At 43.1% G+C, this 13,930-nt stretch overlaps 1 protein-coding gene across 4 annotated transcripts in view; it reads left to right on the top strand.

Moving 5' to 3' along the window:
• Positions 1 to 13,930, top strand: part of LOC144819187 (uncharacterized) — a 203,515-nt gene that overhangs the window by 37,016 nt on the left and 152,569 nt on the right. For 3 of the 4 annotated variants that reach the window (XR_013607227.1, XM_078677161.1, XM_078677162.1), the window contains exon 2: positions 9,203 to 9,317. The exons of the other annotated variant lie outside the window; for it this stretch is intronic. The gene's annotated coding sequence lies outside the window, so the exon portion shown is untranslated. The remainder of the gene's footprint in view (positions 1 to 9,202; positions 9,318 to 13,930) is intronic. 4 annotated transcript variants of the gene reach the window in all.

Raw genomic sequence — 13,930 nt, 5'->3', positions numbered from 1 at the left:
AGCGTGCGCCTGACCGCGAACCACCTGCTGCTTGACCGGGGGACTGCGAGGCTCAGCAGCCTTCACTGCTGTCAGCTGGTGCCTCTTCCCCCGGAGGTCACGCCCTCCTGTTCGAATCCTCATAAATCAACCGGTCCTTCCCGCGACGCGGGACGCGCGCGGGTCAAAGCACGGGCGAAGCCCGGGCCAAGGGCGAGCCCGTTTAAGCCCGTTCAAGACCGGGCTAGACTGGACTGGGCCACCTTATTTATTTCTGACTCCCCCCTCTCTATTACTGCTGTTACTGTACGTATTTTTAACAAGTTGTTCTTAGTCTGTATTTAGTACCTCTAACCTGTTATCCTTTTAACGATTCATATTGTATCATGTCCCCCAGATCCACCAGGAGCATTGTCAAAAAACAGGCCCAGGCTGCTGCTCAAGTTATCGGCCCGATAGACCAATTTATTACCAAAGCCAATGAGGCCATTGAGCAGGGTATCACCCTGTTGGAACGTAGAGTTTCACAGGACCTGGCCATTGCCAGACGTTCCTCCATGGGCTTACTGGCTATAGCAAAAAACCCTCAGCGTCCCGCAGATTTACCCCCATCACTGATAGAGCATGCGGAGATCCATACTGTTCCTTGTACAGTGGATCTGTCCGCATCCCTAGACCTCTCAGAATCGCATCTGCTGCAGTCACTTGAAAAATCCCCGGCCATTTTCGCGAGCCAAACTAGTGTGGCTGCTACTCCTTCCGTAGATAGGGGTTCACGTGAGGGAGCAATCCCCAAAAAGAAGAAGAGGAAAACTAACAATCTTCTCCATTCTGTTAACTCTCCCCCCAAAACTGTCCACTTAACCCTTCCCACCTCCCCCCTCCCTATACAGCCCATCGACCTCGTCCTAACTCCTTGTCAATTACCTACCTCTTCACTTGCACAAGTAACAAACTTCACTACCGATAATATAAACCTCAGCTTTAACAGCTATGACAGCGAAGCTGGTATGGTTAACGATGGTAACCTTACTAGTAACACCTGTAGCAATGACAATTTATTACTTAGCCAAATTGGTGATTTAATTAAATTCTACCTAACACCTATAGAAAAGTAACTTCATCAGGTTGAAACCCAACTAACCCAACTGTCCCTAGCTCTGAACTCAAGCAAAGTTACCAACAAAGACACCAAACCAGCTCAAGGGAGGCCCCTCAATCACAATGCAAAAACATCTAAGACAGGTTCGATTGTATCTAATCCCGCTAATTCGAACCTAAAGGCACCACAGAAGCAGCCACAAAAACAGCTATCATTAGTTGCAACTAAGGTCCAAGTACCTCCTAAACCACCCAATGCCTTACCGATTCCCCCTCCCACCCACTCTAAGACACAGATTTCTACACAATCAAAACCTCCCTCCGCTCTACCTACACTGGCCCCCACCCTCCCAAAATACCCTGTTGGATTCAATTCCATCCCGAGAAATAGAAAGAGGAGGGGCCATCCTATTCATCTTCCCCCTGAAGCTTCTCCCTACGTAGTAATTATGACAGGTGTTCCGGAACTCTCTCCCAATCAGGATGAACCGGTCTGGTCACTATAAAACAAAGTAATATACTGGTTGTCCAACAATAGACCATTACCAACTTTCCTGGACAACAGAGTCACCACAGTGCGAAGAGTCCCTTGGCTAGGCACTGAGCCCAAAAACATCCAAGGTGATTGTGTTATAGTGAACCTCGCTGACCCGAATACAGTAGAGCACATCTGCTCCTGGGGTGACCATACATCCACTGAAGGGATAGTCACTCACAGATTGTCATATTTCTACCCTCCGGCTCCTCGACACAATGTTGGTCCCCCTTGGAGTTGGACAAAAGTGGGGAACTGGGAGGGGAACAGAGACCGGGGCCATTGGGCAGATTATGGATTCAGTAATCCTGCTCCTGGTCCCTTTACAAATTGGAGAGGCCCACCCCTAACCAACAGATATGAATGTCTTGATATGGTTGACTGACCATCAGCTCCCTCCACTAATGCTAAAGGTAGAAACAATATCCAAATTCAAACTACTTATATTTCCAGAGAAACACTGATGGCAGGAGCAACTCCCACATCCCCCCCTGGCTCTCTTGTAGAGCCCTTTATCTCCCTGATGGAATTATCTCCTAACCCGGCAATTTTTCCGGAGCAAGAACACAAACACGATTACCCATCCCTCTCTGATGAGCCACTCAAGAGGCAACCACTCAACAATTCAGCCTTACGTGAAATACATCTCTCTTCTCCCACCCTCTTCCCAAATTCCCCGCCCCGAGACCCACCACCCTTTGCTAACTCACAGAATTCAAATTCCACCCTACCCCTAACTTGGGAACTCCCAGTTATTTACTGGAATGTAGCGGGCCTTAGATCTAAGATTCACCTCCAGTCATGGATCGATGTGATCAACAAGCATAAAATAGTTTGCCTTCAGGAAACCTGGGCTATTGACCCTATTCACATTCAGGGTTATAAAACTTTTCACGTCCCCCCCAGTCCGTCCATTCATGGAAGATCTAAGGGTGGCTTAGTAATTTATCTCTCTAATAAAATCCCGTCCAGGACTATAGAGGTATCTCTAGTGTCTCCAACTGCTCAAATTCTAAAGCTAGTCGTTGATAAATGTTCCATTTATTATTTTATCAATATGTACAATAATTCCTCTTCTGTTGAGTGTGTAAAGTCACTGTCAGAAATCACCCTATATCTTCATGAACAGAAAGTAAAATACTCGCAGTCACAATGTTATGTTGTGTGCGGTGGAGATTTTAATGTCTATTTGTGTAGCAACTATAAAAAAGGTATCTGCGGGCTCCAAGATGAAAATGATTCCCCCATCACACATTTTATTCATTCTAGCATTGGTACCACTTTGAATGAATGTCTTTTTTCTTTAGAACTTGAGTTTGCTAATGAAATAGTGTATCCCCCTGTCGAGTTTAAGTCGACCTTTCACGGCAGAGGCCTTTCCTCCACCATCTATTATATCCTGTGTTCGCAAACTCTAAAGAATCGCTTGAAACATTTTATAACTGGTACTGATCTTTCAAGCGATCACTATTCTAACAGTATTACCATTATACTTAATTCAGCTTCATTAGCCCACAGCAAGACTAGTCTGTTAACCCAGCAATCCCTGGCTATGGACAAAATTAACGGCTATACAGTAAAATGGTCAAAGATAAACCCCAGCGATGTTACTAAAAAGATTATTCAAAAAACTCTTCCCCTAATAAACATCTGTCTAGCAGAGACTTCATCTCCTCATATGATCCTCTCTAGTTTTGTTAATATTCTAAAAGCTATCCAGCAGGAGCTCACTCGCCAACACAAGGCCCATGACAAGGACTCCCGGGGGTGGTTCGACACCCATTGCCGCAAAGCCCTTTGTGCGCTAAAAAGAGCACTTCATAGACAAGATAGGGACGTGGCTTTAATAGCCACATTAAGAAGGAAGTACAAATTGGCCCAAAAAACCCGAAAACGGGAAATAAAAAATAATCTTTGGGCCCAACTGCATGAGAGTACAAGGAGTAAGGATAGCTCGCTATTCTGGCGAACAGTTAAGTCCCCCTTCCTAGTAGATGCTACAGCTGTCCGTCACTTAGATGTGGCAGTATCTGCTGAAGAATGGTTGGCGCATTACTCACAGATTTTTGGGGACCCCTCCTCCGCAACCTTAACTTCCCAAACTGAAGAGGAAGTCCTTACCATGGATAATATTTATCCTATTGACCTCCACTTTGACCTTGCGGAGGTCTCAGCAGCACTGACTTCCTCGAAGACTGGGAAAGCTCCTGGCCCTGATGGAGTTCCCCTCGATATATTTGTGAGTAATTTAGACTTATGGTCCCCAATTGTCATGCAAGTTATGTCCGCAGCTTCCCAGGCTGGCCTAATTGACTCTTGGTCTTCATCTGTGCTTTTACCCATTTTTAAAAGGGGTGAACGCGATAACCCAGCCTGCTACAGACCCATTTCCCTCTTGGATTCACTGGGCAAGGTTGCTGGGAGACTAATCCTGGAGCGTCTCCAGGATTGGGCCAAAGAGAAGAAGATCTTAACCGACCTCCAGTTTGGGTTTCAAGAGGGATTGGGCACTGTAGAACAGGCCCTTAATTTGACACTGTTAATGGGCAAATATGCTAGGGCCAAAGGCGGAAACCTCTATTTGGTGTATGTGGACCTAAGTTCCGCATTCGATTGCGTAATACACTCCAAGCTGTGGGAGATTCTGAGCAACCTAGGAGTAGACCCTCCACTTCTTAAATTTCTCCGAGAACTTTACACTGATGCTAAAGCATGTGTGAGGTATGGCATCAATGGGGAGCTATCGGATTCATTCAGCATAGCAAAAGGCGTCAGACAGGGGTGCGTCCTTGCTCCGTTTTTATTCAATATCTATACAAACGGCATGGAGCAAGCGATGCTGGAAGGCAACAAGGATCTCCCCTGCATAAAGACCCGGCCCATTCCAGCTCTATTATATGCTGACGATTCCGTCATACTGGCGAGAACCCTAAACCAGCTCCAACTCCAACTGGACAAGTATTGCCAATTCATGCTTTCTCTTGGTTTAAAAGTAAATAAGTCCAAGACTTTTGTGATGTACATAGGTAAGAAAGCCCAGAAACGCAAACCTCTTTTTATAGATAATGTCAGACTAGAAAATGCTAGGGAATACCCTTACTTGGGGATCCTTATTGATGACCGTACCACATGGAAACCTGCCATCACCAGTAAAAAAATGCAGTTCCAGCGCACAACTGCGGCGCTGACCTCTTTTTCCAGGAAGTTGGGCAAGCCCGCTCCTGATGAGTTGCTCAAAATCTATCAAGCCAAATGTTTGAGTGTGGCAACTTACGGAGCGGGCGTATGGGGCTATGCTCCTGTCGGAGAGCTCCAAGTAATCGAAAATGACTTCCTGAAATATGTATTAGCCCTCCCTCGAAGTGCTCCAAATTACGGAAGTCATATCGAGCTCGGTTTGGATTATCTAATCGACATCATTAGATACCAACCGATCCTCCTCTGGCACCGTATATGGACCAAAGAGCAATGCCATCTCACTCGGTTACTAATAACCGATTGCCTATCCCTGTCCCACTGGAAAAAGATCCCTTGGCTACTTTATGTGTTTAATTTTCTGAACGATCTGAATTGTTTAGCATTTTTTACTGACCCTCCCTTACTTATGGACATACCCAGAAAGACTCTGAAGAAATTATGTGTTACTCATTTAAGAGATCTTCGCATGTGTTCAGAAATTGATAAACATTCAAACAGCCAACTAATGGCGATTCAATCCACCCCTGGCATTCAACCATATTTGTCCTTTTATTTGTCAAACTATGATAGATATGTTTTAACCAGATTTCGCTTTGATTCTTATTATCGTCTTGTTTCGTTCCCCGAGGTTTCAGACTGGTCACGTGAATTAACCAGATGCCCCTGTGACGGTAAAACTCTTCAGTCTACCTTGCATGTAATTTTATTTTGTAGTTTCTACGAGACCCAGCGTAAACGCTGGTTGGTTCCACTTCTCCGCCAAATGGGATTGAGAAGATGCAGACCTGCTCTCTTGGCACTACAGTTTTTAGACACACAATTTGCTGCTAAGTGTATAGCTTGCTTTTTAAAGGCATGTCTGAAAACCCAATCTCAATTGGCTCTTCCTGCTATGTAAATTTTTATATGCACAATTTACATCTAATTTCCAATCCGTGTCACTTTGCATAGGCGATATTCTTTTTAAAGACTAAATTTATTGTTTTGTTCATGTACCAGTTAATATTGTACATATGATAACTTTTTTTTACAAATTGATGCAAATGTTTTTCTACTATGCACTTTTATGATTGTAGAATCAATCGAAATAAAGTTTCTTTGACTTGACTTGACTGGGTGTCGTGTCTTACCTATTTAATGTATTGATGTTTTCAAATGCTTTACACACCTGTTTCCTAAGTTACACCTGCCGGCTCTTTACCAGCCACCAAGAGTTGAGCAAGGCAATAACTTATTGAGACCTTGAATTAAGTTTTTACTGTGTTTGTGGGCGTATTACTAGTGGTAAATCCCTAGTTATCACCACTAATAAACAACTTTCAAACACTGTCCCACACAGCCCCTGAGCATGACCATGCAGTGCCATGCCCCCTTCTCATAGCACTGTACTTGCCTCCCAAGTGTCCACAGTGCAAAAAGACATTGTGGATTGCATAGTATGTGTATGGAACAAAACCCTATGGTGATCCTTACTGGGGTGCCTATTTGCCCCTCAATGCTACTTATTGGATACCCTCCTTCCCCATTACCATTGATGTAGGAACCATATCTAGCTGTGCAATCTGCAGCTAACTTCCAATGGGTGCCTTGTACCCAGATGGCACAGATCCTCAACAGGCCCTGTAGGCCTCTGATGTCACTGCACATGTGACTAAAGACAGTCACAAACTATCAAATACATGCTTCCGTTCGGTCGATTCATGACCCTCCCCCAGCAGCCCCACCTATATTTTAGAATCTAGAGGCAATTCCTGCTTCAACATCCTTCGCATGCTCAAAAAAACATTTCGCTGGATCCCCTCCGAAACAAGGAAAACGGTCACCCACGCTCTGGTCACGAGCCGACTGGACTACGGAAACACCCTCTACGCAGGTATTACCGCAAAACTCCAGAAGAAACTCCAACGAATCCAAAACGCCTCAGCCAGGCTCATATTAGACATCCCACGCAACGAACACATCTCTGGTCACCTTAAAGACCTCCATTGGCTACCCGTCAATAAGAGGATCACTTTCCGACTGCTTACCCACGCACACAAATCACTCTACGACATCGGACCAGAATGCCTCAACTCACGACTGTCCTTCTACACCCCCTCCCGCCAACTACGTTCTTCCAGCCAAGCCCTCGCCACCGTACCTCGCTTCAACAAGACCACCATGGGAGGCAGATCCTTTTCATACCTGGCTGCTAAAACATGGAACTCACTCCCCGCTTACCTTCGACTTACCCAGAACCACCTAGCATTCAGAAAGCAACTTAAAACGTGGATATTTGACAAGTAATCCTCCTCCCCTTCCTAAGCGCCTTGAAACCCTCTGGGTATGTAGCGCGCTATATAAATTCTTTGACTTGACTTGACTTGATCCCTTCCATGCAGGCTTGTCATGTGGCTCAATGCAGGGATGCAGGAGACTGCACCAATGAGTGTTCCCAGCAGCCGGCAAGTGTGGGAAACAGACGTGGCTACCCCCTCACTGTTGGCCAGTGGAACTTCTGTTACAGCAAATCCTGGGCACTCTCCCTTAATTACAGACTGCAGTTAGAGCATGCCAAATATTTATATAGATTTCTCTGCACCCTGTAAAAGATGTTCATAATGGTCCTGATTGAGGATGAGCGCTGTGTGTGATGTGTGGTGCTCTCATTGACTTTTTACACTCGGCTTGGACTGCCCTAGAGTGCAGCACTTCTGGCTCACAGTATTTGATGCACTTGAAGTAATCACTGGTTGCACACCTTACCATTTACAGCACATAGAGCTTATGGGGATATGTGAAGGAGGTCCCCCCAGACACACACATCAACAGCAATCCTCCTTTAACTAATGAAGCACCAAGCTCCTATGTGTTGGGGCTGGCACCCTATGCTGGGGATAGGTATGGCTTTGGGATGCGCCTACTGGCTGGAACAGTTAACTGCCTACAGGGAGTTAATACTGGTAAACTCCCACCCCAAAGATATATGGTCCTCTTGGAGTCGTTTCTCGCTATCCAGGTGCTGTCCACATGCATCCCCGGCTTTGATGACGGGCCCCATCTCGGGAGCCCCACATTGAAACATCTTCAGTTTGTGTCATAGTAAACAATACTTCCCACACATGGAACTCGGGGGAAATAGTGTGGGTTTTGTGTGCTCGTACTTACCTACAACTCTTGCCACCCCATAATTGGACCATTTATCATCTGAATTTTTAATCCCTGATGAAGTTCAATGGCAATTGAACAAAACAAGTTGGCTGGAGCCTGTTTTGTGATTTCATTTAAATAAATGAAAATAAACACAAAGGAACAGTTGTACGTCTGTATCTTTGGTAGAGACACCTCAGTGGTGCACCTCTCCATAATGATTCAAGCTTTGCAGATGCTACCTCACTCAGGGTAACTGGCCAGCCAGAGCTCTCCACCACTGCGATCCCAGCTCTTTAGTTTTACAGGTTTGATTGCAATCCAATGTGACTGTCAAAATCGTCTGAGCATGTGCCATTGAGATTTCTTTGTAAGTCTTGAATTGTTTTCCCTAGCTGAGTAGTTTGCCCCCTCCTTTTTTCTCTCCTCATTGTAGTTTATCAATTGTGTGAGTGGCGGCACTGTAATTTCAGATGTTAATTGCAGGACACACTATCCTAGACATTTTATTATGTACTGGGTTGTATACTGCATGCTTCTGCTTTGTTGAAATCCTTATTATTTTTTTGAAAGAAAAAGTTGCTACAAGGTCAAAATCCTATCTTTGGGAGGTTCTATGAAAACAGTGTCAAGTCTTGGACTTTGAGAGCGCTTTGCATTGGCTTCCAGTAAGAGCTCAAAAAAAGTATGGCTGCATTGACTACTGCGGTGTCTGTAACAAGCCACCAGTTTGCTGAAGAGATAAAACAATTCGTGTACTCCACCAGGGGGTTGACGTACACAGAGTCACAGTCTATTTGATTCCTTTTAGTCTTATCTCCAAGAAATGGTAAGCCATAGTATGTCTTCTCTTGGAATGATTTACACAATAGCATTCATTTGAAATTTAGACAGGTGAGCTCCACATTGGAAAATATCAAACATTCCAGAAACAGAGATAATTGAAAATCACAGAAAATAGATGTTTAACATAAAAGGTAAAACGGATATATGTACAGGGAAGGATTGCACATAGCAAATGTGAAGCCACAGGCAGACAACATCAACTTAACACAGTAATTTATTTTCTTGGTACATAGTTACTCAACAACATACTTTAGTTGATAACTTTTAGTTACATTATGAACCTTTGTGCTGAGCTCTTTACCATGTAATAGGTTTTATAATAGAAAAAGATGGACAAGCTCTTTGTCAAATCCCATTTGATATTGTGATTATAAATTACTTCTGACTTCTAAATGCATCTTTTGTTTATATCAGGTCTGAACAGAATGATGTAACACTTGGGAATGAATATACAGCCCAGCAGCCCAGCACTGGAAGCCAAGATGGCGAAGATCTCCACGGCCACCATGTATCGACCCTTAGTGCTAAGGTAGGCTGGAAGGAAGGACACCCAGACGCTGCAGAACACCAGCATGCTGAATGTGATGAGCTTGGCCTCATTGAATCTATCAGGAAGGTTTCTTGCTAGGAAGGCCACAGTAAAGCTGGCAAAGGCCAGCAGACCCATGTAAGCAAGAATCCCATAGAAAGCAGTGACAGAACCGTTGTCACACTGTAGGATCACCTTTCCAATTTCAGACTGAGTGTCAGTGGCTGGGTAAGGAGGATAAGTTAGCAGCCAAGTGAGACAAATTACTACTGCCCCCAGTGTGCACACGAGGACCATAGACGCAGACACCTGAGATCCCAGCCATCTGCTTAACCTGCTACCTGGCTTGATGGCATTGAAGGCAATCACAACAGTGATGGTTTTGACTAATATGCAAGACACAGCAAAAGTAAATATAATCCCAAATGCTGCTTGTTGGATCAAACATGTCAATAACGCAGGGCGTCCAATAAATAGAAGAGAGGTGAGGAAGGCCAGCAGCAGAGATATAAGGAGAGCGTAGCTGAGATCCTTGTTGTTGGCCTTCACTATTGGGGTTTCCTGATATCTGAGAAAGATTCCCAACACACCAGCTGTGGACATGGATAGTACAATAGCTACAGATGCCAACACTGCTCCAAGGAAATCACCATAAGAGAGATAAACAATGGCTTTCTGGATACAACCATCCTTTCTATCAATGGGCCACTGGTCCTCCGGGCATCTTACACAATTTTCCATATCTAAAATATAAAAGATAAGAATAAAATGTAGTTAAAAACATAAATATTGCAAAATGGTTGACATAACACAGCACACATGAAACTGAACCTTCCGTTTCCCCCTGAAAGAGCTATAGCTGCTACTGGCCTGTAAAGCACGGTGATACTAAGGGGTCAATACATCATACAATTATATGTCCTGTGAACAAGATAGCACTGTCACAACACAATTAATTACTGCAATTTGCTTTTCCATTTCTCAATGTAGCCAATCTGGTATTGAGTTTAGACAATCTCGATTAGATGCAATCCGAGGTGCAAATATTTATCAATGTGTTGCTGTACGTTAACGATAAATCATTTATTGCCGTTGTGTTACCGTAATTTAGAATGCGCCCCTCTTATTTCATGCATATAAGGTTTTCCTATTGAGTGAATGCTATTCTCCATGTTATGTTATGTTATGTGGGAATTTATTGAAGCGCACGTACACCAGCAGGTTTCTTGGCGCTGAGGTTCAGAAAAAGAGAGATCTTCCAGGCAAAGAAGCCACTAGTTATAGGCCAAATTAAACAGCCATGTTTTGAGCTGCTTTCAGAAACGCATGTAATCCACCTCAAGCCTCAATGAGATGGGCAAAGAGTTCCAGAACCTCGGTCCCAAGAAGGTGAAATGGATCCCGCCAGTGCGTATGCGTTTGAATCTGGGAACCACCAGAAGATTCATGCATAGATCTCAAAGTGTGATGGGGAGAGTTCTTGCTAATTTGTGAAGAGATGAAATTCGGCCCTGTTTCCTGAATAGCTCGAAAGAGAACGCAGCCAGTTTTAGACATGGCTCTCTGTTCCAACTGGGAGCCAGTGAAGATCTATGGTCTTTTTGATTACTATGAAACTACTAAAATAAATGGAACTTGGGACAAGACAAGCAAAGCATTTTTGAGGTAGCAAACTGCTCAATTCATAGAATCAGGATGGTTGCAACCTTAAAATACATTTTTGGAGTAAAAACACCAAAATGCAATTCTACAGAATAATAATTTGGGTTTGCAATCCAGTATTTAGAAGGAGCTAATAATGATACTGACTCTCCTTGATATGTATTAAGTTTTGCAACCGACTTCCTTTTGCAATACATTTATTCTTTACTACTTCCTCAAAGGAGTTTGTAACCCATTTGCAGACAAGAAGGGATGGCTAGTGGATCCCTTTGCCATTGAGAATGTGAAAAAATGAAGGGTAAAAATGTCATTGTTTTCTTGTGAAACACAACCCATTTTCCTTTGAGGAAAACATTCAGAATTTGTTTTGTAAAGGGTTGTTTTTTATTTAAAAAAAAGATTGTTTTATTTATAGGCAATCATAAATATGGTGATCTACTGACCCCAGAAGAGCAATATCTCTGTGATCATATCTAGTTGGTTTCTTCTGTGACCTGCCTCATTAATATTCATGAGGTCGGTCGATTTGTGAACCAAAAGGAATTTAATGTAAAAGCAATGCAGTATTTTTCGCTGCTTTACTGCTTTGCCAGAGAATTAGGTAAATAGACCCCTAGGTCAATTAATTCTCAAATGTTTATAAGAAGGGTGCGCCATAGAAGATGATAGTGATATTAAATATTTTTACCAGATTTGCCACTTACAGGCTATATTTGTCTTACACTCTTCAGCATAATTTAACATCAGTGCTATTGCCGTAATGAGACATGGAACAGGCAGTAGTATACATTTTAATGACTTCTGTCACCTGTGCTATTTGAAAACTCCCCTTCTGCACATGGCAAACACTCAAAGCAACAGATGGGCTCCCCTTCTATAGGAGCTTTACGGTATCCAGGAAGGCAACTCTCAGAGCAGGCTGAGCGGGGCATCTGTAGCAAAACAAGAGAAGAACAAGAAACATACCTTTGAGAAAGAGTGTGAGATATAAACCAAATCACTGCAAGAAGGGAAACACATTCACCTACTGTTTAAATAGATCTTTATTACAACCATCAGCTCACAGAGGAGATTCAACAGGAACATGCTGTTTGGTGGGTTTTAAATGAGGCTGGAGGATCCTTTCACTCAGAACAGTTAACACTAAAAAGAAAGTAGGTTACATGAGGATAACAGATGCAAAAATAAATACTTATTTAAAAGGACACTTTTTTGTTTGAAACTGGTTGTGTGCAGCACTAGTTTTGAGAATGACTACAAGATCTGGATGCTAACTTATCCACTGAACATTTAATTGGGACCCATCAGAGTTCTTCTAGGGCTCAATTCGAATGGTTGTTCTTAAGGTAAATATAAATGTAATTGAAAATTAATTTGATAAAGAAAGAAAACTCATTCAACCTTAGAATTAACAATAGGATGTGCAGTGAGCAATCAAAGGTTTCTAAGAGCTTCAAGTAAAGATTCCAAGTGAGAAATCATATATAGCGACTAACAATTATTTGCAGTTTGTGATTTCTTATTTGAAATTTAGTGAAATGAATGGTGGAAAAGTAGTTGCAATTTGCACTTTGACTTCTACGGAATGCTTTGGTTGTTTTGAAAACCGGCCTATGTACCAATAAGTCAGATCATAAAAAACAGAACCATATTTGGTCACAATATGACATTCCCTCATCAATATTCATGAGTTAGATTGCAAATTATGGTACACTACGATTGGACACAATGAGAGGGATAGTTGCTGGGGTTAGCAGACTGCCATGTCTGTGATTGCTTTTAAATACAGCAATATTCTTTTTTAAATGCAGTCCACTTTTCTTAAAGGATGTTATCACACCGTCGGTTTTCCAATCACGCATCATCACTTTTCAATTTATTGATTAATCGAGCTCATCACGCCCGCATACGTTTTGATCACGCAGATCCTTACCGTTATAATGTTTCCACCACAAGCACGTCCATTTTTATTATAATTTGAACACACACGCACGCGCCACCTTAGCTCTCGTGCTCTGCATGTTCACATATATGATTCATCCACAACCTGCAGTATCTCTCACATCCACGGTTGATCCAACGGCCCCCCAGCGTTATCCATATTTCACCACATAGTCTCTCACAGCTTCCTCTTCTTCCCTCGTTTTTGCCCTCACTATTCGCTTTTCTTTTCATCAGTAGATGACCCTGCACTGCCTGATTTTTTATCCTCCACTCATTCTTCGCAAGTATTCCTCACCACCACTTAGCACTCTCCTCAAACCGCTGTGCATGAATATCGACCAGACATTCCGTGCACTTTTTCTCGCACCAATCACCGCTTCATTAATTGTGAGAGGTCTTCTGTTTTGACCTCTTGATCTTATTGTTGCTCCTTTGTCCTTAGTGTTTATAATTTTGGACTGCCGCTACAAGTCCGATGTTTTCTTTTATTACTATGTGTCTTACAGCCCTGATGAGTCACAGGTTGTATCCTGTTGATGAAACACGTGTCGGCTGGCGTATGTCAAAATAAGACAAAGAAATAAAGACCAACACTGAACTTACCAACTGACCATTCTGAACTCATTAACGTTATTTAATGCTTCTATTTGTCTATAACCATCGTATCACATGATACGGCTTTACCATACGTGTGCAAAGTACCTGTGTGTAGTTTGTACAAGTGTCCAGGCATCTTGATGCCTGCTCACTTTGGAGAGGCTTTCAGGTTTCCCTCTATACTGTCTGCACCATTCAAACCTTCTCTAATTCTGTCCATCATCACCACTCCGGCCAGCACTGTGTGAGCGCCGCATACTGTACAACCGAAACCTATAGCTGAACTCCCTCATGTAAATACCATGGCTGCACAGGATAAGTGACCCCTTGCCGCCTCCTTCTTTGTTAGTACTACCCATTGCAAGATGAATGTATCAGTAACTCTTCCTCCCTCCCTGTTACAATATACA

This window comes from Lissotriton helveticus, chromosome 2_1 (assembly GCF_964261635.1).
Source record: "Lissotriton helveticus chromosome 2_1, aLisHel1.1, whole genome shotgun sequence".
NCBI classification, from domain to species: Eukaryota; Metazoa; Chordata; class Amphibia; order Caudata; family Salamandridae; genus Lissotriton; species Lissotriton helveticus.
Note: the sequence above shows the minus strand (reverse complement) of the source record. Positions and strands in the feature narration are given on the sequence as shown.